Here is a 26,532-nt window from a genome sequence, read left to right as displayed (position 1 = left end):
TGGAGAGTGGCAGAGGATACAGGACAATGAAGTTTCCTAAAGTAAATAAATAAGGATTTGAGAATCAAGAACTCGATGTTCCAGTTTCCTACTCTTTACTTGATGCTTCCCCACAGGTTTCTCATCAATAAAGTGTGGTGTATACAATGGTCGATCTATGTGTGTTCACCATTCTGTAAGACTTACATGGAGGCGCTGGGTATTTAAGATATTTGCCATAATAGTGACAGAGCCACAGTTTGAATGAATTGTAACTTGTCATTGTGATCTGTAACATTTTAGTAACAACACATTATTAGTGAATCCTCATGCCCTTCTTTCTGCAGCTCCTGCGTCTCATAATGATGGCAACAAACAGATAGGATCCCGAGTGGAAGGGGGACACTACAACGCCACAGTTGGAGGCAAACAGATAGGATCCCAGGTAGAAGGTGGACACTTTGACGCCACAGTCAGAAGCAAACAGATGGGATCCCAGGTAGAAGGTGGAAACTACAACCCCACAGTCGGAAGCAAACAGATAGGATCCCAGGTAGAAGGTGGAAACTATGATGCCACAGTTGGCAGCAAACAGGTAGGATCCCAGGTAGAAGGTGGAAACTAATACGCCGCAGTTGGCAGCAAACAGGTAGGATCCCAGGTAGAAGGTGGAAACAAATACGTCGCAGTTGGCAGCAAGTGTATGGAGACACAATGGTTTTAGATAGGTCTTTATGCAGCCAAAGAAGGCTGCACACTACTTTTACACATGATCTGATTCAACAGCACAGCCTTGTGGGATGGCACACTGCTTTTACACAACATTTGATGCAACAGCACAGACTTGGAGAACGGCACACTGGTTTTACACAACTCCTCATAAAAATTACCACTCACAGAGGGGTTTCCCTTTTAAGGACGGTGCCCCTTCATGATGAAGCATGACACCTCTGGTGTGTGAGGGGAACCGTCCTTAAAAGGGAAATCCCCCTCTGAGTGGCATAGTACACCCAGTAATTTGTATAACCTCCTGTTGATTTCGGACCCGTAGCCTTTTTTGTAATATGAATAATTAGTGGGGAGTTAGCCCACGCAGGTCCTGAAATCTCCTCTAGCCCCCTTGTGTGATTGCGTGTTTACACAACACCAGACACAATGTTGCAAACTTCCAACCAAGGTCTCTGAGGAAGAATCTCCACTTTCAACAGTTTTACAAATTTGGAGAAACTGTTCTAATAAGGCTCTTAAATGAAACAATAGGAATCTTTGAAGGATAAATTGGTGAAAGTGGATATCCCAGAAGGACTGAAGCAGGCGAATAAGAGGCCAAGAATCATAGACAACCTCCTGATCCCTAATGCATGAGTAAGAGAAGAAAGCATGGCCATCGTTCTCATGTGTAATCCCTTAGCAAATTGTAGAATGTTTGAGGTTGGTAAGAAGAATCTATCACAGTTCCCCTCTGATTGAACTGAGGTCAGAACCTCAGAAACCCTCACAACAATGGCCGACATACTTGGGGCGGTTGGTGTAAGTACATCAGACCGTCCGCCCTACTTATGGTAGGCATTCTGACCTACTTGTTTTTCTTCAGGAACACTATGAAAAGACTGGCAGTCTCAAACAGAAAAATACTACGAAAAAATGACCCTTCTTCCGAAGGAGAAAGGGCTCTCGGAGAAAACCCATCTGGGATTATTAGATAAAGAAGCGCTGTATAAGAATCTTAAAATAAAAATGTAAGTCAATTTTGGATTTGACAAATGCATATTTAAATCCCTCGTATGGCAGAATACTTTCAAGTACTCAGAATTCTGTAGCATTTTTATGGATTATTAACAAGAGGAGTGCCACGATACACGCATATTTTTCGTTTCCCAAAATAAATCCGGTATTTATTGGGTAAAAACGACTAACTTAAATTCCCAACACAGGAGTGAAGCCCATATCTCAGTATTACAGGTAGCACTTCTCTCTTCATTTACACAGATGCAAAGGTGGTACCAACTCAAGCAAAGAACCGCTTCTCACTCTGAGAGAAGGCACACTGGGAAGAATAGTCTCCTCTGATACCACCTGCGACAGACTCCCTTCTGAAAGCAGTCATGCTATCGAGATTATACACCTCCATTGGCAAATAATCTAGGCTCCTTGTTGACATCACAAATTATCTTTATAGTTTAGGGAAGAAATCACATTTAACATCTCTTTCCATACAAACAGCAGTCAAATACCATGAATGCAAATAATTTTTTTTATTACATATCAAAAAACATACATTTGTTAGTAATATGTAAAATCTAGTCATCATTGTGTACATTTCATAGCATTATGACTGTTCTTGCTGTATAATAAATTAGTTCATGTTAACGCTAAAGTAAATTGAGTTTGATCCTGGTACACACCTCCGTAGTGTGTTTTTTAAAGGCTCTTGGAATTCCATACATGGGTGGTATTTGGATGTTTGGTTATGTATCATTAATACAGATTTATAAAGTATTGGGTTTCAAATGTATTATGCCACTAATGGCCGTACAAACCACTTGTTCCTAAATATAATTTTTTCAGTTTAGAACTTGTTGCTGTTAACGTGAAAGTAAAGTGAGTTTGACCCTGGAGCAAACCCCTGTAGTGTGTTATGTATAAGGATGGGTGTGCTGAAGAGCAGTGTGAGGTGGTGGTGGTGGTGGTGATGATGGTCGGCAGCAGGAAAAACTTCCCAGACTCAGCACATTGTTAAAATGACCTCGGTGGAAAGCATTAGTTTTTACTATCTTTGGCTACTGAAGATGTATCCTTTCTTCTGATGTGCATATTATATTGGTGAACTCCTTCATTTAAGCAAGGCTGGGCCATAAGAACACTGTGTATTTGGCAGTTCCAGCAACACAAAAGCACCTTACAGATGATTCAGAATGCTACGATCTATCTTATTTGTGGTCTGAGGACATCCCAACGGCATCACAAAGATTCAATGTTTGCTCATGAGGCAGCACATACTTTTTATGTCCATTTATTCACCGGCAGTTTCAAAAACAAGTGTTTCTTTTTACTTGTAAACACAAACCTGAATATCATTTATGTCAAAAATCTGTATCATTTGTGTTCCTTTACTTCTGAATCCAGATTTATTTTCCAGTGCCAAGGTTCAAGAAATGTAAAGCAGGGAGTCGATAGTTCTGGACTCTAAGAGCTGGAATTCTTTACTGCTCAAGATTCAATCTTTACCTAACCATCAAGCTTTCAGAAACCTATTCAGAACTAAACTTTTCAACAGCACTCTCTCCGCACAATAATTCTGCCATCATGCACTGATTCTGTCCTTTCACCAGTTAGGAGTTGGTTGGGTGATTCTTTGTAAGTAAGAAACGTCTAAAATATATTCATATACAATTAATCTCACCGTGAATCATATACATAGTCAGTGGTGAGCCAGCAAATTTCCCAAGAGTCCAGCTTGATATTGGACACCGCTGAGGAAGTGCCACTATGGTGGGTGCTTTTACATATGCATGTGATGATCGAAATGAGCATCTTTTTTTCCCACGTCAGGGCTTCGGAGGTAAATGTTGTGCACTGCAAGCATTAACTCTCAGAGTTACAGGTCACATTTTCCTACTTTGACTTCTTGTGACTTTGGATGTTGTTCTATAGCAGCTGTCATTGAACCAGTTGTCGCACAAAATGGCCAAACACCAAAACCAGCTACAAATATTCTCCAGTCTGTGCTTGTTAAACTTATTTAAATGTGTTGTTTTTATAGGTGTTATCACTAATCCCTGTAGTTAGCTGAAAATCCTTTCTGCAACTACTTCCAAATCCACTGCAATGGTATGGTTTCTCCCCTGTATGTGTTTGCTGATGTCTTCGTAGAATTGATAACCGACTAAAGCTCTTCGCACATTCAGTGCACTTGAATGGCTTTTCCCCTAAGTGTGTTCGCTGATGATTTTTTAATGTTGAAGGGTCACTAAAACTACTTCCACATTTACTGCAGTGGTATGGTTTTTACCGTGTGTGTATGCTGAAGATCCCTTAATGTTGAATAACGACTAAAACTACTTCCACATTCACTGTACTGGTAGGGTTTTCACCTGTGTGTGTTCGCTGATGTCTTTGTAGGTCTCATAATTGACTAAAGAGCTTCACACACTCACTGCACTTGAATGGCTTTTTTCCAGTGTGTATTCGCTGATGATTCCTTAATTTTGAAGATTCATTAAAACTACTTCCACATTCGCTACAATGGAATGGTTTCTCCCCTGTGTGTGATCGTTGATGTATTTTGAGGTGTGATAAACGACTGAAGTTCTTCACACATTCACTGCAATGGTAAGGTTTCTCCACTGTTTGTGTTCGCTGATGTCTTCGCAGGATTGATAATTGACTGAAGCTCTTCACACATTCAATGCAATGATATGGTTTTATCTCTGTGTGTTTAAGCTAATGTATTTGGAGGTGTGATAACTGGCTAAAGCTCTTTACACATTCACTGCAATGGAATGGCTTTTCTCCTGTGTGTGTTCGGTGATGAATCCTGAGAGTTGAGGAATGACTAAAAGTACTTCCACATTCATTGCAGTGGTATGGCTTTTCCCCAGTGTGTGTTCGCTGATGTCCTTGTAGGTATGATAACCGACTGAAGCTCTTCACACATTCACTGCACTGGAATGGCTTTTCTCCAGTGTGTGTTCGGTGATGAATCCTGAGAGTTGAGGAATGACTAAAAGTACTTCCACATTCATTGCAGTGGTATGGCTTTTCCCCAGTGTGTGTTCGCTGATGTTCTTGTAGGTTTGATAACCGACTGAAGCTCTTCACACATTCACTGCAATGGTACGGTTTTTCCCCCGTGTGTGTTCGCTGATGTCCTTGTAGTTGTGATAACCAACTGAAGCTCTTCACACATTCACTGCACTGGAATGGATTTTCCCCTCTGTGTGTTAGCTGATGAATCCTGAGAGTTGAGGAATCACTAAAACTACTTCCACATTCATTGCAATGGTATGGTTTTTCCCCAGTGTGTGTTCGCTGGTGACTCCGGAGGGTTGATAAATGACTGAATTTCTTCACACATTCAGTGCAATGGTATGGTTTTTCCCCAGTGTGTGTTCGTATATGTGTTTGTAGGTCTGATGACCCACTAAAGCTCTTTACACATTCACTGCACTGGAATGGCTTTTCCCCTGTGTGTGTTCGCTGATGTTTCCTGAGATTTGAGGAATCACTAAAACTACTTCCACATTCATTGCAATGGTATGGTTTTTCTCCTGTGTGTGTTTGCTGATGTTTTTGAAGATGTGACAACTGACTGAATTTCTTCGCACATTCATTGCAATCGTATGGTTTTTCTCCTGTGTGTGTTCGCTGATGTCTTTGAAGATTTGATAACCGACTAAAGCTCTTCACACATTCATTGCAATGGTACAGTTTTCCCGCAGTGTGTGTTCGCTGATGTCTTTGGAGTTGTGATAACTGACTGAAGCTCTTCACACATTCAGTGCAATGGTACGGTTTTCCCCCAGTGTGTGTTCGCCGATGATCTTTTAGGAGTGCTAACTGACTAAAGTTCTTCACACATTCATTGCATTTGCACGTTGCTTCTCCTGTGTGTGTTTGTTGATGGCTCTTTAGTAGTGATGACAAACTAAAGCTCTTGCTGCATGTGTTTGATTCTTCTTTCTTGGTTAGCGTCTCTGGGTCGGGTTTATAATTGTCTGCTTCCCATGACTGTGTTTCCTGAAGAGCTAACATGGTTGATAAAGCACTTGTGTTATTCTCACATTCTCTGTATGTGTGTGGTATGTTGGATGCTTGATTTCAGATTTCACAACGAAATACAAGACTCACCAACGACATATATTATAATTGTGGCAATTAAAGCTTCTTTGTAGGTGGTTATGTCTTTGGATTGTATAATGGTTTTGCATGTTTATGGGTAAAGATTAGTCTTCCTTCAGGTCGATGCAAATTGGGACAGTCTGTTGTAGATCAAAGACTCTCTCTTTCCTTTATCCTTCAGTTGTCTGGCTCCACTCCATTGTGCTTTTCTCTTGCTCCTGTGGTTTAGCCAGAAATAGTTTACAATATAACTAGCGCACTGAATGGTGGTCTGCCATCATTACAGGAAACAGAGCAATGCTGTATCCACCTCACACCGATCTAATGATCAAAGCTTTGAGACTTGTTTATACAGGCAGTAGTTAGTTATTGTTGTTGTGTTATATTTCTAGAGGTCATTTCTTCGTCTTGTGGTGTGGAGGTGCACAGCTCAGGTTCTTACATTCACTGAATTGCTCTTGACTGCTTCTTCCAGGATCTATCAGTTTATGTTCAGGTTCCTCAGTCTCTGACTGTGCAGCTCTTTACCTGAATATTGAAGCTCATTTTTTCTGACGGCTTTTTGGAGATTTACACGATTATTGTCATTATTCATAATCATTTGTGCATTCAAGGCTGGTTTCCTGTTGGATGTAAAGAGATTTATCACTAAATGGAAATGTAAGAGAATGTAAATACACAATATTTAAATATTTGTAAAAGACATCTCTTCCTTACCATTTTTGAAAGTAACCAAGAGACATTTCACCATACACAGATATTTAGCTAAATGTTCTATTGAACATGCCACATCGTAATTCAGAAAAGGAGGTGATTTACCAGTGTTTACAGAGTAACTTAGTAAAGAAAGGGCACTCACGGAGCACCCATTCGCTAGAGGTATAGCTTTAGGAAGACGCACATGGTCAAGATTTCATTTAAACAAGAAGACATTGTGGAAAAAGAGATGAATCAGGATATGCTGCTTCAGTTTTACGAAGTGTATAATAACGGTAACTCTTCAGGAAGTATATGACAAAGGAAACTCTTCGAGATGTATGTAATAAAGGTAACACTTCAGGAAGTATATAACAAATGCAGCTCCATTCACACTGTTCTTGACAATACTTTCCTGTTCACACAGGATCAGCTGAAGTTCTAACTCCTGTCTTTACTTTTCTGTTTGTTAATTATCTTTACACTTACCTGGGGTTGGTCCAATCATTTGTGGGAAGATTGCAGCATTTATTATAGAGATTCAATCACTCCCAGTGATATACCTTCGATATCCCTGCTGCCAAGAAGTGTGTGCTTTTTGTCTTTTTCTACCTTACCATGGTATCTGACTTAATGTCTTACGTTTGCTTTACCTCGTCTAAGAAGCGGTCAGACGGACGCGCGCTGCTCCCGGAAGACATACAACTATTTTGTCATCGCTGAATATTTAGTCAAGGCTCCCAACATGTGACTCCAACCAGCTGCTGGATGTCAATTGAGCCCATAGATGGGACTCCAACCGGCTGGTGGAGATCCTCTGAGCAACAGTGCTATTGCAGTTAGGAAGAACTCTCCTGATTGCGGTACTACTACTGAACTTGAACGTTAGTGAAGTTTAACCTTGGAATTGATTCACGCCTCCAAATTCCTGATCTCATTCATTGAAGAGTCTGCTTTGTGGCTGTCCACTCCTCCGTTCACAGTCCTGAGGAAGACCTGCTCTGATGCATACCAGCGTGCGCTGCTTCCAGGGTCGAAACGTCGACATCTAACATATGTCCACACAGTTCTCTTGATCACGATTTGATTCATCAATGGGTCTCGCATTCCATGTGTAAAATCATATAGGACAATACTTGAAAGATTTTTTTTTCTTCCTTTTTTCATGTCACCAATGTATTTGTCATGTATATAGTGTACTGTTCATTTCACTATTCACTATATGTCACTCTCTCACGACAGTCACTCATTGTCTTCCTGCAATTTAATTTGTATTTGTGACAGCCAGCGGTATTCAATACCCTTTACAATATATGATTAAATCTATTTCTCGTGTTGGTGTGTTCGTTTCTTTGTATGTGCTATAGATACTCTTTGGTTCGTTAAAGTAAATATATTACTCTAAGCAATTGTATAAACCCGATAGAACCATTTGTTCTATTTAATTCCGTTTGCTGCCAGCATGATACTCTGTGGGTGGTTGGGGCGTTGGCAGAGTTTGGACAAGATGTCCGTTGCTTGAGGGTGAGTGCAGCATTTAAACCTTTGGCCATTTCTTAAATTCAGCTTTACCTTATTCCGTGTTCATCACTTTCCATACTCCTGTCACGTGGGTGCTAGAGTCATTGTCGACATCTTTTAGTTAGCATGAGCCCGGTAGCCATGATGCTGCTTTTGCGCACAACACTACATGCCTTTATTTTTACGAAACTCTGTTTATGCCTTTCACATAAGAACTCTCTGCTGTGCTTGTTCTCTGTCTGTTCCTGGAGTTTAGTCTGAACATTGTGAGCAAGGTCGATAAACACAGACTCTTGTTATTCTGTTCTGGCCAGGCCCTAGCATCTTAGACAAAACATACCAAGGCATCTGTTCTTGCTGGAAGCTTTTACTTTGATATTATGGGGATACACGTTTGGGTGACACACACTTGGAGAGGGACCTTTCCAGGGAGAAGAGCAACATGCACCTGTAATGTAGAAATGCGATCTATGGCATGAGCTATGGGGTCTGCTGACAAAGCCCAGAGATCTTCTATTATATAATAATACTTCTGCTTACAAAGGGGAGGGTGGTTAGGCCTTATAGTCCTTTATCCACAGTCTTTATAACATGACATCTCCCCTTATGATACATTGCCTTGCTGCGATGCTAACTGTATTGATATTATACATTTTGCTGCTGGTTGTGGCACGTATACTGCATTTTTTAGCACAATAGTCTGATCTTATTGTGGACAAGTACGAGAATGTGAGAGAAAAGGTGTGTCTTGTTACCGTGATTCATGAGAGATACAGGAGTGTTGTGTTCTTGGTTGTCTAATCATTGGTTCCTCCGTTTGTGAGTAGGAGAGCAAGTGAGACACTATAGCTAGTCAGTCCTGGGCTCGTGGGCACTAAGGTGGTAGGAAGGCTTAGCCCCTATACACCGAGGTCCCATAATCCTGTGCATGGTTCTGTGTATGTGCAGAAACCCTGCAACACTCCCTTATGTCTCTGTGCTCGCTCACAAGGATCACTGACAACTAAAGCAGGGGAGTGATTTGATGCACACAGCAGACATCGGCCATGGTTGACAGTACAAGGATCACAAGCATCAACAAAGAAGCTTGCCCGGGACATACAAATGGAGGAAGTGCACAGGTAGCTCCTTATGAGGTACAAATAGAGGAGGTGAACACGTAGCACACATTCCTTTTTGTGTCTGTTTCAGGCCTTCACTGGTCTGGGTATTGGTGTACACCTTCTCTTATTTCCGCAGCTGATAAGGTCACTTAGTGCATGGGTGCTACCACTTTGACCCTTTACAAGCGGGGGTGGGGTGAAGAGCCTTAGAAAGCAAAACACCTGGACGTTGCCTGCCTTGGGGAGTAGATGAGGGTCCAGGAGTCAGAAGATATCATAGAGGCAGAGAAGCAAAATCGTCAGTCTGTTTGCAGAAAAGTAAAGGATTTTGAATCTTTATAAGGTTAGGAGGCATAGAATTACATAGGGTCGGAGCTAGGACATGGAAGGAGTAACCTCCTGTTCTGGCTCTGCTGTGGCGAGGGATGTGGATGCACTGACAGAGAAAAGCATTCTGAGGGCATTGAAAATTGCATCTAGGCAGCTAGGCTGGGTGCTCCTTGCTTGCATAGGATTTTGTGAGAGATGCATAGGGCTTTGAACTTTGAGCGCTTTCCAATAGATAGCCAATGGAGCTTGCTCAAAAGTTGGGAAGCAGAGCTGAATTGGTTCAGAATAGATTTCTTTGAGCCCAAATAGAGACCGCAATATTCACTTCACCTGCAGAGCCATCAATTTGGGGAACAAAAGTGACAACAGATCGTGTAGAGGTAGGTTGAATGACACTCTACTGACGCAATGCCAAGACCCCTGGAAATCAGAGACAGGATGGTACATATGGATAGAAGGTAAGAAGAAACTCAGTGTAGTCAGGTAGCTGTCAGTGCATTCCTTGTGTTTTAGGGGGAAAGGGACAATGCCCGTCCGGGGGGGGGGGGGGGCAGGGAGACAGCAAAATGCAAGAGTATAATCTATAATAATGATATCCAGTGGTGCACCTCCACCATGATGAACTGATACTGGTAATGCAGCGCCCACGCCTACAGCCAGCTCGTCCCAGACTGGAGAGGGGTCTGGTCACTGGTCACCCTCTACACGGCAACATTGGTCATACCCGGAGTAATATTTCTGCACTGCATCACCATTCCATCAGCAAAGGCACCCCGCTTTTACACCAAGTACGCAGAAGATGGTCAGCTGGGTACTTTGGTTTGGACAGATTCAAGACATTTCGGAAGAGTTCTGGCTCTTCACCGATGCGCAAATAGGTGTAGGAGGTTCAACCCGCTTCTTCACCGTGCAAACCAAGGCCTACACTCGGTGGCTGCAGATCACCAGGTGAGAACTGCTGAAAATGATGAACACCACCGAAGATGGCCTCAACAGAAAGAAAAAATGCGCACCATCTTACTCCTGGTGATGCAGCACCGGTATGTGTTGGACTTAATGAACACAATGGAAGGGTGTGTATGCGCCAAGGTAGGTACAACCTGCTGTACCTTCATCCCCATGAAAAAACCTATACAAAGGCACACTATCAACCTACAGCAGGTCATGATTAAAGAAGGTGGTGCCCCAAACATAGAATTGTTCACAGGTTTGTTTATGGATCGCAGACTTATGCAAAACCTTGTTACCAGTGGTTGTAATCTTGCTCTTGCTGTGCTGCAACCTACAACTAATATGTGCCTGTGTGAAGAAGGCTACCCAGAAAACAGGGGGAAAACACCTGATTAGGACAGCCAATGCCAGGGGAAACGCTCGTACCACAAGCCAGAAAGAGGAACCGTCCATGCTCAAGACACTCAATTAGATGGGGGAATGTTAGCTTCGGATTAATTTATAGAAAGATCCCGCTCTTAGAAGTCCAGCACACCACAGAACAACTGTTGCCTGCGCTACCTAAATTTACCATAAAACACTTGTTACGGTTTCAGAGTGACACTTTATCCGATCAACATAACACAGCCCCCTCTGTTCACCCCTAGCACTTCATGTGATGGAGACACCAGGGGCCAGATGTACTACCATGACAATTTGTGACTTTGCGAATTGCGCTCGACTGGAAGTTGGAATTTGAGAGTCGGAAAACGCCATGTACAACAGTGTCTGAGACACTGTTAGCGATCCCCAATGGGGTCACAAATTTCATGCCTCATGAATATTCATGAGGCACTCGCAAATTGCAACCCCATTGGGAATGGCTGGCCCTCCCAGGGATGGTGGCCTGCTGGGTTCAGCAGACCTCCATGTCTGGGACTGATTTTAAATAAAGCAGCTTTTTTTTAAAGCAGTCTGTTTTTGTTACATTTTTTTTAAGGGCAGGTGGTGGTCCCTGGGACCCATAAAAATATTTACCTGTGCAGTTGCAAACGGGACCTCTTCCCTTCATTTTATAAAGGCAGGTTGTGACCCCTGGGACCCCTAAAAAATATTTTCCCCTGCATTTGCAACGGGGACCCTTTCCTGTTTGTGATTGGGTTACCACCCTTTTCAAGAGGGTGGTAAATTACAAGTGTTTTGCAACCGCAATTGTGGTCACAAAACATTCTTACATAGGATATCGAGTCGCTATTAGGAAGGGACCCCCTTGGAACGGCCCTTCCTAATAGAGAGTCTCAAATCCTATTTAGCGAGTCGCAAAAAATTGTAACTCGCTACATAGGGTTTGTACATGGCCCTATTGTATTTTGCAAATCCGTTTGCGCATGCAAAATAGGGTCGCCCATCTGGCCGGAGATATGGAACAAGTCTCAACACACCTGGAAGATAGCAGCAGTAAATCTCATATGGCCCCATGATGTAATACCTAAAGAAACAAGTCAGATGCACACACTCATAAACACAAATAAATGCACAGCAGAGAGCCTGCATTCCGGCTAAGGACGATTCCAGAGCAGCCAGTCAGTTGCACTCATCAAATAATGCCCAAACAATGCCTAGCAGTAAGTGAGATAATACACACAACACACCCAGCCATCTGGACCACCTCAGAATGTGACTTTCAGTTGGTATTTATGGTCCCTTCTATCAGAGGGAATCAAGCATGTAAAGACACAATTTATGACCCACTGTACCAGTATTTCCTGCCCAAAGGGGGACAAGCTTCACTTTATTGCACCGGGCGTACAGAATAAAGCATGCCATGCACCTAATGCAAAGGGAATTTCAGCACGCAGCTGTAGGAGATGTGGCTGATGTTCCTGGCCATTATTGTTTAATTAAATGTAAACTGTTCCTGATTGCCAAGCCTCGCTGTTCTCCTTTTTGATAATCAGAACCTGCTTCAACACAGCAATGGTTACAACATTCCACATTACCTGTAGTTACGGAACATCTATATTTCCTTTCTGATGACATGGGTTTACAAGATTTCTTGTTGGGTCCTAGGTCACCACATTCTAAAAGATTCATATACACCACTTACAATGAACTGTGGAAACCGTTGAACGCTTAAGATAATTGACAGGATTAATTTGGAAAATGCATTGGCTGTTGTGGACAATGCCTTGACAGCATGGTCAAATCACATATATTCTTTAAATATTATTGTATCTTATGCATTCTATGTTACACTTAATGACACGTCTCTCATGCAGCATGGACAAAGTCAACTGAGAACGATTATGCCATTGAGTGGAAATAGCAGGTTTTAAAATCAAACCGTGTGCCTTAGAAATGTCTAAACACAACAGAATTGTATTTGCATTAAAATTTAACACACACACAAAGACTGATGCAAAAACAGATCGAGGCTAACCATTCTACACAGGCTGGCTTTGTGATACATCTTAGTCAGGTATGGCAGTTTAGGCTAACCCAAGGTATCTGGCAAAGGGTACTTCCACTATGCCAGCAATCGTATAGATAGTGTTAGGTAGGAGTAGAATAATATAATCATATAACCACACAGTAATGTTATAATGGTGAACTTGTTGCACTGATTCCGTTGGTAAAGCAGAACTGTTTGTTAGGGCGACAGAATGTCAGAGTGTAGGGACTGAGTCTCTCTACAACGTCAGTACTTGTCGGCTCAATCCTGGCAGCTCACAGTGCCTCACCTGAACGCCTAATCTTTCCAGAGTAACAGGTGATTTCAGCAACCTCAAACATGACCCTCTCTCCCCAAGGGCACTGTGGAAACGGATCCTCCCCTTGTGTTACTCACTTACTCACTCATGCATGCCCATAGTAAACATAAGAAAGACACAAAGAAAGTTTACAATACATTTATTGAAACTATCATATTCTATTATGAAGCAAATGTGCTGCGATCATTAGGCAGATGCAACTAAAAGTTATTAGAATTACTAACTGATTGTATAGGACAAGCATCCCAACCACGGCAAATTATATATGTGTCTAGTTCTACCCTTACTATGAGACCATAGGGATACATTTGCGATCTCTGGGATTGGTCTAAGACCCCATACCTAGTGTACGTAGTAAGATGGTCGGCATCACAAGTGTAACCTTAGTTTATGCAGGGCTGCATGTCGGGCACTGCTGTCATTCCAGAACAGTCCTCTCTGCCGGAATTCTCCTTTCTGCCCCCAAGGGGACGGCACACCGTTTATATCATAAACTATTGTGCTGGAGTTGCAGTTGTGCGACCGTGTTATGTCTAAATGTAAGGAGCTGTTGCTGGACGAGCAAAGAAAACAGTACACTATGCTGTTATGTATTCCAAGCACCTTGTGTGAAATGTGTAGATGAAATCCCAAGAATAGTCCTTGAATAACAAAAGCGTACAGCGTATTCTCAAAATAATATCACAAACACAAATGTGTTACATGTGGCTATGCAGAGCGAGCACAGACAGCCTAAAATGCAAAACTAAGGGAGAACCAAAGTGGACTCAAAAGGGAAAGCATGATATCTTTGTCTTTTACACCATTCTTGTAATGCTGGTTACACTGCTTTGTTTGTTTTGCCTGATAATTGCAGCACACTCTTTTTACACAAGAATACGATTGTTGGGGGAGGAGCTTAGCGCTTGACCAAGATGGCCGCGTGAGCCTTGAGCTCCCGCTACCCTCGCGCCCTCCGGCACTCATCCTGTCCTAAATCCTGATTTTCATGCACGGAATCCTGCAGATGAGTCACAGCTGGGGCGATTGACGTTGTCCGGGTCAAGATCGCCCACCGGGGACCGAAGTTGTGCATGGCGGAAGATTGCGGCCTACCTCCGAAGGATGCCAGGGGCTTGCGTTGGCAGGATGCCCGGCCACTAATTGAACAACAGCGGCCTTGGGAGGTGTGAACTGACGGACGGATGCCGTGGCACTTTCACTTTCGCTTTCTCGCCCTTTGTTTGCTCCGGGTTGGGAGTGCGTCATACAGATCCTCTGTTGTCTGGAAGACCTCCACCCGGTCCTGACTGGCTGTTGAAGACCTAGTCGTACCTGTCTCCTCTACCTGAGTGAGGGACGTCCTCTTGCGACTGACCGTCCTGCTGTCCGAGATGTCGACCAAATCGGAGGCAGACAGGTCGAAGTCTAAGACTACCAGGCGGGGAGGCTATGTCCAATCCAACAATATGGATCGCTATGCCCAGCAGAAGGAGTCGCCTGGTGGATCGGGACAGTCGCTGGAAGCACAGAAGGCCGATTCATCCCCAGCCTCGGAGTTATCATTGCAGGATATCAAGGGGGCGATAGATGGGATGCATTATTCGATTGGGCGACAGTTCGAGACCCTGGCGCACAAGGTGGACATGATTTTGGTCGATGTCAACTTGATTCGCGCGGATCTGGGGAAAACCAATGAGCGGGTCAAGTCCCTGGACCTCAAGACTACTGGCCTCGCGGACGATGTCTCGGAACTCCAGGCTGAGGTCCGCAAGCTACGAACCGCGAATTACCTCTCCGCTCGCCGGCTCGAGGACTTTGAAGGTCGGGCCCGGCGTAATAATGTGCGCATTATTGGGGTCCCGGAAACTTCGGATGAGCTCTCCGTGGACCTCCTCGTCGAGGACCTGGTGGTGAATCATCTTGCGCCAAAGGGCCTCTGCAAGTTTTTCGCGGTGGAGCGGGCTCACCGAGTGCCTGGCGGACGGCCTAAGGTGGGAGCCCCCCCGCGGCCGATTGTCGCCCGGATCTTCCACTTTCGAGATCGGGACGCTATCCTGCAAGCATCGAGGGTGACAGGCCCGGTGCCTTTTCAAAATGCCTCTGTGAGCTTTTACCCTGATTTCACCCAGATGGTGCAGAAACAGAGGCAAAGTTTCCTAGGGGTGAAGCGGCGGCTTAGGGATATGGACCTGAAGTATGCCATGCTCTTCCCCGCTAAGCTGCGTGTGGTATATGAGGATCGGACTTTCTTCTTCGAATCGCCGGACATGGCAGGGGACTGGCTGGATGCACTCCCTCGGCGACAGCCCGGCCGGGACAGCGTGGATGGGGTGGAAGGCGACCGGGATGGACAGAAGTGATACCTTCGGTGCTGGCCTGGCCCTGGACAGTGACTCGCACCTTATTGCAGTAATGGGAGGGCGGCGGGGGTAAGATAGGGGCTCTTTCCTCCCTTGGGGTGCTTTTTGTAGATTTGTTTTTGGTAGGGCGACAGGCACACTGCAAGTTGGGGGGGCTTTGTAAGCTGACGCAGGGGTGCAGGGTGGGGGGGGTTTCAGGATGTTGGGGTTGTTGTTTGGGGTTGTTGTTTTTTCTTGCAAGGCGTAGCAATGACTGTCAGGATTGTCCGATTGTGGTTCTCTGGGGGGGGAGGTCTCTTTGTGTTCAGGGATGGGGGATAGGGGCTTAAACGTACTCAGCTGGAATGTTAATGGCTTAGGGGACCGTATAAAACGGGGGATAGTCCTGCAATTTTTTTGAAACGGACCTTGCCAGATGTGGTCCTCCTGCAGGAGACCCACCTTATAGGGAATATGTGTTATGCACTTAACAGAAAGGGCTACAAATTCATTGCTCACTCGGGGTTTTCCTCGGGATCCAGGGGTGCGGGCATACTTGTCAGAGCTTCCCTACCATTTGAGGTTGACTCCACCATTGCTGATGATAGGGGGCGCTTTGTGGCCGTGTCGGGGAGGTGGGAGGGCAGAACGTTGGTTTTGGTTTCTGTTTATGTCCCTCCTGCCTTGCAGGCCTCCACGTTTGCTGATCTGAGCAAGGCCTTGTTGGAACTCCCCGAAGGGATGCTAGTGGTGGGAGGGGACTTCAATGCGGTTGGTTCTGGAATGCTAGATAGGTACCCGCCCAGAGACACCGGGGGGGCTCAGAAGTGGCTTCCCGACTTTATTGATACTTTTGGCCTGGTAGATTGTTGGAGGCTGCGGCACCCCACTCAGCGACAATACACCTTCCACTCCGGGGCCCACGGGAGTCTCTCCCGGATTGATTATCTGCATATCAGATCATTCACCGGTGTGGGCACGTCAGGACATAGGCCGGGTGGCGGGGGGCAGGGTGGCTCCCGTTAACCCCTGGTACTTTCGGGACCCCAAGCTGCGCAGCGCGTTGCTGAAGACAGTTGACCACTATTTTCGAGAAAACCAGGGCTCAGTTGACTCCGCGGTGTCCTTGTGGGAAGCTTCTAAGGCTGTACTGAGAGGAGAAGCCTTGTCCCTGGTAGTGGCCGCCAAGCGGCGGAGAGACGCCGAGGTGATACAAGTGGAGGACGAGATAGCGGCTTTAGAGTTGGCCTTAGACGTGGATGTTGAGACGTCCACGCTGCACAATTTGAGCCTGAAGCAATTGGAGTATAGGGATCTGGTGACAAGTGCCGCCAAGACCCTTCACAGGGAGCAGCAGGGGCGGTTGTATGATGTTGGTGATAAGGCCGGGAAATTGCTGGCATGGCTGGACAAAAAGGAGCGTGTTAATCGTGTGGTGCCGGAGTTGTTGACGGATGGGGGAGAGGTTGTCACTGATCCCGACGGTATAGTCCGGTGTTTCTCAGACTATTTTCGTACGGTATACGCCTCGGTCTCGGATAGATCGACTGAGGACTCGTGTGATCTTCTGCGTGACATCGCTCTGCCCCGCCTTTCCGCCATTGATAGGGAAGACCTCGATGGTGATATCACTGTAGACGAAGTGGCAGGTGCTATCCGTGCGTTGCGCTCCGGCAAGGCTTCGGGCCCAAATGGTCTGCCGATAGAGCTGTACAAGCTTTGTCCGGATAAGTTTGCTCCTCACTTGACCGCCATGTTCGTGGAGGCGCGGAGGAACGGGTTTCTTCCGCTCGATCAACGGCTGGCGACGATCGTGGTAATACCTAAAGACGGAAAGCCCCGGGATAGGTGTGGTTCCTATCGGCCGATCTCGCTCCTCAACGCCGAGCCGAAAATCCTTGCCAAGATTCTCGCGAACCGCCTGGTCCGGGTACTTGGTGACTTGATCCACCCGGATCAGTCGGGCTTTATCCCGCACCGTAACACTGCACTAAACCTTAGACGCCTCCACGGAGTGATTGCCAGGACGGGTACGATACGAAAGCCGGCTATTGTGGCGTCCCTCGACGCCACGATGGCCTTTGACACGGTAGAGTGGGCATACTTGTGGGCGGTGCTGGCCAAATTCGGCTTCGGGCCTGGATTCGTGGGGTGGGTGAGGCTGCTCTATGAGGGGCCTCTTGCAAGCGTCGTGGTGAACGGGCGGGCGTCGGCACCTTTCGAGCTCGGGAGAGGCACCCGGCAGGGTTGCCCCCTGTCGCCGTTGCTGTTTGCCCTTCCTCTTGAGCCGTTGGCGGCGTGGATACGGTGGCACCCGGATATACGTGGGCTTCGTTGGTCGCCTGACCACGAAGACCGTGTTTCACTCTACGCTGACGACATTCTGTTATATCTTGCCTCGCCTAAGAAATCTCTGATAGTGGTTTGTGACGTCTTGACATCTTTCGGTAGAAACTCGGGCCTAGTCATTAATTGGGGGAAGTCACACTTGTATGTCCTGTGTGGGGATGTCCCGCCTGTTCCGCGTAACTGTTCGATCCAGATAGCCCAGCAGGGCTTTTTGTATTTGGGGATCTATATTTCCACCGACCCCATCTTGCGCTATGAGAAGAACTTGCTTCCTCCCTTTGCGCGCCTGCGGCGGGATGTGGCGGGCTGGCGGCGATTGCCGCTCTCCCTCCTTGGCCGCGCTGCACTGTTTAAAATGATGTCCCTTCCCCGTTTCCTCTATGCCCTGCAGAATACTCTTGACCTGGTCCCGGCCAGCTATTTCCATGAGATCGAAAGCCACCAGCGCGCGCTCTTATGGGACGGGCGTCCGCGTATCGCAGTCGCTAAGTTGACGCTTCCGTGGTATGACGGTGGTATAGCGCTTCCAGACATTCGACGTTCTTACTGGGCCACCCAGTTGAGCGCGATTAACCATGGCGTCTATGGTCCGGCGCTCAGCCCTGGCTTCGCCATGGACCGCTGCTTGCTCCGTGGGGGTAGTTACCACAGAGCGTTGTATTCGAAATCGTCGGACCCCACCCTCACGGGGCCTACCAGAGTGGCCGTCCATGTGTGGAAGGTGGCGACGGACTCGCTGGGCTGGAGGGGTAAGCTTACCCTTGCCACCCCTCTGTTTGACTCTGAGATTCTGGGGAAGCTTTGGCGCACAAAAGGGTTCGAGAAATGGGATTTGATCGGCATATCCAGGGTTGGAGACCTTTTGGTTAAGGGTAAGATAAAGTCGTTCGAGGAGCTGCAGAAGGAATACGAGCTGGGAAGCACGGAGTTCTTCCGATATGCACAAGTGCGCCACGCCTTGCGGTCAGTCCTTGTGGAGGGGGAGAAGGTGCCCGTGTCCTCTCCGTTGGAGGATCGGATCCTGGATGGTCACATGCCTGAGAGCACGATTTCGCTCATCTATAAGAAGCTTATCAATGTTTGGGCGGATCTTCTCCTAGGGTTGCGCGCCCAATGGATAAGGGACGGCCTTGAACTAGATGATGAGGATTGGCAGTTCACAGTTTCTTCTCCCAAAGAGGTCGCTATCCCCGCGCGCCTGAGGCTGGTGCAGCTTAAAATACTCCATAGGGTCTACGTGACGGGGCCCAGGTTGGTTCACATGGGTTTCTCTGAGGAGGGCCTATGTAAGAGAGGCTGTGGTTTGGTGGGTACCTTCCTCCATATTATTTGGGAATGCGGTGCGATTATGGAGTTCTGGAGGCAAGTCCACGAGGTGATGGGGGAGGTGACAGGAATTGTTATGCAGCCTGAGGCGCGCTGTTGTCTCCTTAATGTCTGGAGTCCTACTGACCACAACGCGGCACAGACTCAGTGGGTGACCCTGGGGAACATGGTAGCCAAGCGCGATATCGCTCGGCTGTGGGGCTCCAATAGGCCGCCCACATTGACAGCGTGGATGGAAAACATGGACTGGAGCATGTTTAGGGAGAAGACAGTGTATTGTGCTAGGGGGCGCCCTCGGAAATGGCATGCTGTGTGGGGGCCATGGAACCAGTACAGAGGGGACATATGCTTGCCCCCCGACCCGGACCCGCCTGAGGAGCAACTTTCCCCTTAGTCCTTTTCCGGCTTTGACTTTCCCGCTGATATGTGATTGTTTCTAGAGTCTCTGCCTTTCCCTCCTTTCCCTTACTATAGATCAGTGCCTGTTGGACGTGATGGGGCTCGTCCCCCCTGACGGGAACCTCTCTTGGTGCTTACGGTACCTTTCGCCTTGCTTGTGTTTAGGGTTGTATTTATGTTTGTGCAAAATAAAACTTTTGGCTCTCCTGTCAGTGATATGTGGACGCAAGCATGTGTTGAACTTCTAAAGCTGCCGTACCTCCGGGATGTCGGCTGAATAGCTGTGTCACCGATATAAAATAAAGGTTTTTCAAAAAAAAAAAAAAAAAAAAATACGATTGTTTCAATAAATGTTTGAAAAGCCAATTTGTATCTTTCTTGTGTTCACCTTGGGCATGCAAAAGTAAACAACAAAAGGGTAGGTCTGTTTCCATGGTTCCCTTGGGGAGTAATAAAGTGGTCATGTTCGTGGTTGCTGATACCATCTGGTACCCTAGTGAGTTTAGGGGGTTCAGATCGGGCACTGAGAACTAGTTAGGAACCAGGCCAACAATTCCTGATAATACTCGTGAACCAAGTTCCCATATTTTAATGTTTATGTTGTCCAGAATACACAGTCCTACTTAATTTGTAGGAACCGTAGAACATTCCCATGGATAGGACGCAGGCAAAAAGGAATTGGGTTTCAGTACATAAGGAAAAGAACATCCTTTCAAGCTCAAAGGGATAACTTGCTACAGGGGTCCCACAGTGGGGGCATTCACCAAAGAACTGTCAGGTGACAGACGTGTCCCAGCAGCACCCATTATAGTGAGTTGTTAACTTGGGTAATGGGCCCCTGTTGGACACAATCTAGCAGCAATCACCATTTTGGAAGGGGACACGGATGTTCCTAGGTGCATCCATCCAAATATCATGGGGTCTGTGTTGTTAGTAATTCTCCAAGGGAGGAAGGCCATTACCCTGAAGGATGCTGGTGCTGACAGGACTATAGTTGGAAGGGAGTATCCCGAGCATGAGGAGATTCTCTCTAGTGCCGGATGGCACAGGCTGGCTATCCAGTGGGGATGACATGGAGTGCCCATTGCCCGAGATGAGGTAGAAATTAATGTCACATCTACAACGGCCAATGAAGGGTTGAGCGAGAAGCAAGGTGTAATGATGTGATTAACCCTGGTTAAGTACTGTTGTGTCCCCAAACACAATTTAACACCACTGGACACAGTAGCTTAGTCTTCAGTATTAATTTGTGGGAATAACGAGCCAGCGCTCCACTCACGACAGAAGAGAGGCAACAACTGTCTTTCTTAGAACTCCCCGCATCCCAACACCATGACAACACATGGGGTTCTGAAATGACAGAAACAGGTCCTAGGAAGCTTGTTTCCGGTCCAGGGAAGGCATGGCTTGGCAGTTCGGGCTGGACTGTTCCCATGTGGCACAGGGTCAGACTGATTTGCATATGGCCATGTCTGAACTGGGGTGGCAGAGTGGGCTAAAGAACGGTGATGGATAAACCCAGATCTGTTGACTGGGTATGAGTGTTTCATTGGTTCTGATGCTCCGTCCATCACCACCCCCTTTTGTACCGCTTTGTTCGCCATAAGTTGGCAGGGTATGCTCAGACGTGAGTCCCTTGCTCACTTTGCCACTGGATTCAAGCAAGCCTGGCTGAAGACGGCTGAAATGCCAGAAACCGGTACTAGGAAGCTTGTTTCCGGTCCAGGGAAGGCATGGCTTGGCAGTTCGGGCTGAACTGTTCCCATGCGGCACAGGATCAGACTGATTTGCATATGGCCATGTCTGAACTGGGGTGGCAGAGTGGGCTAAAGAACGGTGATGGATCAAACCCAGATCTGTTGACTGGGTATGAGTGTTTGATTGGTTCTGATGCTCCGTCCGTCACCACCCCCTTTTGTACCACTTAGAACCTTAAAAAAGCATATCTAGGTACAACATATTACCTCTTTTTGTTAAAAACAACCAAAATAAAAGCATACAATAAAAAGAAACAAAGAAACAATAATTAACAAAAGTCAGAATGCCTGAACATGGAAATACAAGAAAAATATCTAGTATAGAACAATTAATGCAGATGAGATAACATAGAAATTTTGAAAAGTTCATCGTAAACTCCAAGGAACACGTGTAACACGAATAGACCTCCTTGGCACATGACTTGTCATAATGGTTTCAGAAGCATTACCTGAAGGTACATTAGTTGGTCCAGAAGGAGAATGACGATTCTCCAATTACTATGCAGAGAGAATCTTGATTTCATTAAAGACAAACGGAGGCTAACATTATGCAAATACTTTTATTTGCTGCCCAAACATGCAGCCCTTTAAAGAACGTTAATACATCACAATAAAATAGAACGTTGACAATATGATGAGTGGGCTGAGTAGGCTCTCATCTTCCTCGTGGGCTGCGATGACACAGCTGGACAACTTGAAGAAACTCCAGAAAAATCCAATTAGTCTTTCTTATTGTTATCTGAAGATAAAAAAGGTACAGTGTATAGTGAAAGATATAATGACTATCAAAGTAATGTATTACAGAAATAATCTTAGAAATCAGCGAAGAAATATTAATACAATCATAATTTAAATATGAGTTGAACCCAAACCTCTTCAGGGAGAGGAGGGTGGGATAATGTTAGCCTCCGTTTGTCTTTAATAAAATCAAGATTCTCTCTGCATAGTAATTGGAGAATCGTCATTTCATTACAAGACCGGAGGCTACCATTATGCATGTTTAAAGCCATGTAGAATCACACTGCTAACATGCTCAATAGGTCTCAAATAAAACTTAGAAAAAGTAGCTGCATTAGACCAATCTGCTGCTTTAAGAATTTCGGGCAGGGAACCTCCCGCCCAAAATACTTTGCTAGCCATTGCACCCCTTGAGGAGAGAGCTCCAAATTTAGAAAGGTCAATACCTGCCTCATGCATGATTGTTCTTATCCACCTAGCAAGGGTGGCTGAACTTACAGGTTTAAAAGGTCTAACATAGGATAAAAGAAGTTGATCCGAATTAACATCTCTAAAATTTACAATTTTATTTTCATAACATTTCATACAATTCACAACACACAGTTTCTCACATTCGTGGAAGTAAGGATAAAAGATAGATTCAGACATTGTCTTCGTTCTTTTCCAGATGTCGAAATGGACTCCTTCAGAGGAATAAAATCTGTTAGAAATTTCTAGAGCTCTAATATCAGAAACCCTTCTAAAGGAAATTAAGCATAAAAGAATAGCCAGTTTCATTGAGATCTTTTTAAGGGAAAGTAACTCGTTGGCAGGCCATGAAAGGAAGAGATTAAAAATAAGATTAACATCCCAAAGGGAATGGTAACGAGCTTTAGGAGGTCTTTTCAGTCTAATACCCTTCATAACTCTTTTAACAAGAGAGTTGCTACCAATGGCAAGGTTATTAATAAGAGCGTGACCTGAAGAGATCGCAGACCTATAACAATTAATAGTTCTAAAGGAAAGACCTGACTCAAAGAGGTGGGCAAGATAGTTAGCTATTTGTTGAAGAGGGCAAAGTACGGGATCCAAATCCCTTTCCAGGCACCAACAAGACCATTTCCTCCATATCCCCTTGTATCTTTTCCTTGTACCTGGAGCCCATGAATCTTCCAATAGGCTTTTAGCTTCTCTTGAAAGATCACAATATCTTTCTGAATTCCTGATATCCTCCAAGCAAGAAGGTTCAGATTCCCTTCCAAGACCAAGGGGTGTTCTTCTCCGTCTGGGCCTTTGAGAAGGCCCGGGGATGAGGGAATCAGAAGAGGAAAGTCTACTGCTAACTCCATCACCCCCGGGAACCAAACTTGTGATTTCCAGAAGGGGGTTATCAGAATGATTGAATAAGATTCGAGTTTGACCTTCCATAAAAGTCTCTGAATCATTGAGAATGGAGGAAAAGCGTAGGCTTTGAACCCCGCCCATGATTGAAGAAAAGCATCCACTCCTAACGCATATGGGTCCGGTCTCCAACTGAAGTAACTCGCTACCTGGTGAGTCAGTCTGCTGGCAAAGAGGTCTAAATCTATCTGACCCCAAATCACTTGGATCTGAGAGAAGATCTCCTTCCTTAATTTCCAATCGCTTGCATCGTGGAGGAAACGTGAGTTCCAATCCGCTCTCACATTTTGAGACCCAGGGATAAATTCCGCTCTTATGGTAATCTTGTGTTCCCAACAAAAATACCATATTCTCTGGGCAAGTTCTGATAGAATTTTCGATTTCGCGCCCCCAAGGCGATTTATATAGGAGACAGCTGAGAAGTTGTCTATCCGTATTAGAATGTTGGAGTTTTTTAACATTTCTTTGAAACTCATAATTGCATTGAGAGCTGCAAGCATTTCCAAAGAATTTATGTGAAGGAGTTTTTCTTCCAGGGACCATCTCCCACCTGTCTCTAGGTCTTCTAAGCGGGCACCCCAACCCTGGCTGCTCGCGTCTGATTCTAAGGTAAAGTCTGGTACATTGCCGAAGATGGCTTTCCCGTTCCAAGCTTGAAGGTTTTTTAACCACCAAAGAAGATCCTCTCGAGCATCTTGTGAAAGAGGAACGGAGTCCTGGTACCAGAGCCCCTTCCTCAGACCTAAAGCCTTTAGCCTTTGTAGGCCCCTGTAATGTAGTGGACCCGGAGATATTGCTTGGATGGACGAAGAAAGGAGTCCTAATATCCTGGCCAGGTCTTTTAGACGGATAGACTCTTTGGAGAGAGTATGAGAGACATTTTTCCTTATTTTGGCAACCTTCTTGTGAGGGAGGGTTAATTCTGAAAGAACGGTATTTACGTTGAAACCCAGGAACTCTAGACTTTGAGAGGGAACCAAAACAGACTTTTCTAAATTTATGATGAATCCCAAATCTTGAAGTAGATTCATGGTCGTGTTCAGATGCTTCATAATTTCCAACTTGTCCTGAGACATGATAAGGATATCGTCTAAATAAATAATAAGACGAATCCCTCTTTCTCTGAGAAAGCTGACTACTGGGCGTAGAACCTTGGTGAAACACCAAGGGGCTGAGGACAGGCCGAAAGGAAGGCATTGGAATTGATAGAGGGTTCCTTTCCATGTGAAGCGAAGGTACTTCCGATAATCCTCGTGCATAGGAATAGTAAAATAGGCATCCTTTAGGTCTAATTTTACTAACCAGTCCCTGTTCTGTAGGATGTCCCTCAAAAGATGAATACCTTCCATCTTGAAATGTCTGTATATTAGGAAATTGTTTAAGGACTTGAGATTTATAACGGGACGCCAGCCCTTGTCCTTCTTTTTGACAAGAAAAATGGTACTTAAGAAACTCTCCGCAGTTTGTGAGTGTGGGATTACAATGATGGCACCTTTGTCTAACATCTGACGAATTTCTATTTCTATTAATTTTGAATTTTCCTTGTCTAAAACGACTTCTTTGGGGATTTTCTTTTGGAAGGGTTCCCTCCAAAAATCTATCTTGAACCCGGATACGGTTTCTAAAACCCATGGGTCCTGAGTGATTGTGGGCCAGTTGATCGCAAAATGTTTGAGTCTCCCAGCCACTTGTAAAGGGGGAAAAAAATTCACACTTACCTTGAAAGGGTTGGTATCTAGATCTCCCACCACGGGACCTCGAACCTCTTCCTCTTTGTGGATAAAAGTTTGATCTATTCCCTCTATAGGGATGAGAGTCTCTTCCTTCTTGCGGGTAAAACTGGGACTTGAAATAGCCACGGCTGACAGATTGTCCCCTTCTGTCAGCCCTGCCGAAAAGTGGTCTTCCACCGAAGACTCTGCGCATGTTGGATTGCGCTTTACTGAATGCATTAAAGGTTGAGACATATTTACCCAGAGATTTAACAAAGTTGTCACCAAACAACAAGCTTTTAGCATCACACATGTCCTCTTTCGCTGAAAGATCAGCCAGTTTTGGGTTCATCCTGAGAAGGACAGCCTTTCTCCTTTCTGTGATTAAATTCGCATTAGCATTTCCAATGAAACAAATTGAGCGTTGAGCCCAACCCCTCAGAGATTCAATGTCAATGGGAGAGCCATCAGATCGAGCTTGTTCAGTCATATCAAGTATTCTTGAAAGTGGGCCTAAAACGTCCAAAAGTTTATCTTGGCATTGTTTTAGGCATCTTTCAATACCTTTCCTTGGATCTCTGCCAGACTTAAACAGGAAGGTGATTAGCTCAGGGTCAAGGTTGGGTGTATTGCAGATTTTGTCCTCCGAAGAGGGACGAGGGCATTCATTACGCAATAAGTTGCGCGTATCTCTATCCAACGGTTTTCTTACCCATTTAGATAAATATTTACCCACGTGAGGCATAGGCCACCACTCTTTGCTGCGAGGGTGTCTAATGGCAGTGGGGTTGAACATATCTTGACCAAAAGAATCTTTAACAGTGAGTGAGGAAGTTGAAGGTAGATCCAGATCTTCGTCAAGATCCTCAGGGGTATCTTGTGGGTCAAATATGAATTCATCTTCCTCAAGGTCAGAGTCATTCGTAAAGTCATTGATGTTATACAAAACACCATTATCTATAATGCCGCTAAGGGCACCTCTTCTCCTAGTCCCAGGTAACTGAGATCTCTCTATTGTGCTGCTATGAGCACCAACATCTATTGTAGCGCGGGGGCTACCAAATCCAAAAGCATGGCTTGATGCCTCATTCATGTTTTTCCTTTTCATAAGTACTTTACCCCTAATCTTGGGTGCAACACCAGAGGGTGAATCCCCATCTGAAAGAGAAAAATACGTCTCTTGCGGAGGTGAAATTCTTTTCCTCTTAAAAAGAGCAGCATTAACTGCTTCTTTAATTGATACTTTAACCTCCTCATCAATTAATTTCTTTAAATTGTCCCCCAGGGGTTCTGTATTTGTCTGGTTGGCGTCACTATTCATTCTCACCCAAGCTTATTCACAGCTTAATAAGGTAGAAATCTATCAAACAATGCTGGCC

At 45.3% G+C, this 26,532-nt stretch overlaps 1 pseudogene across 1 annotated transcript in view; it reads right to left on the bottom strand.

Moving 5' to 3' along the window:
* Window positions 1-3,824: 3,824 nt before the first annotated feature.
* Window positions 3,825-26,532, bottom strand: part of LOC146839460 (uncharacterized) — a 48,978-nt pseudogene continuing 26,270 nt past the window's right edge. The window contains exon 2 of the transcript XR_014981083.1: window positions 3,825-6,443. The product of XR_014981083.1 is annotated as an uncharacterized LOC146839460 (transcript). The remainder of the gene's footprint in view (window positions 6,444-26,532) is intronic.

The sequence above is a fragment of the Triturus cristatus genome, chromosome 4_1, assembly GCF_964204655.1.
Source record: "Triturus cristatus chromosome 4_1, aTriCri1.1, whole genome shotgun sequence".
Classification (NCBI taxonomy): Eukaryota; Metazoa; Chordata; class Amphibia; order Caudata; family Salamandridae; genus Triturus; species Triturus cristatus.
This window is presented reverse-complemented; position numbering and strand designations above follow the sequence as displayed.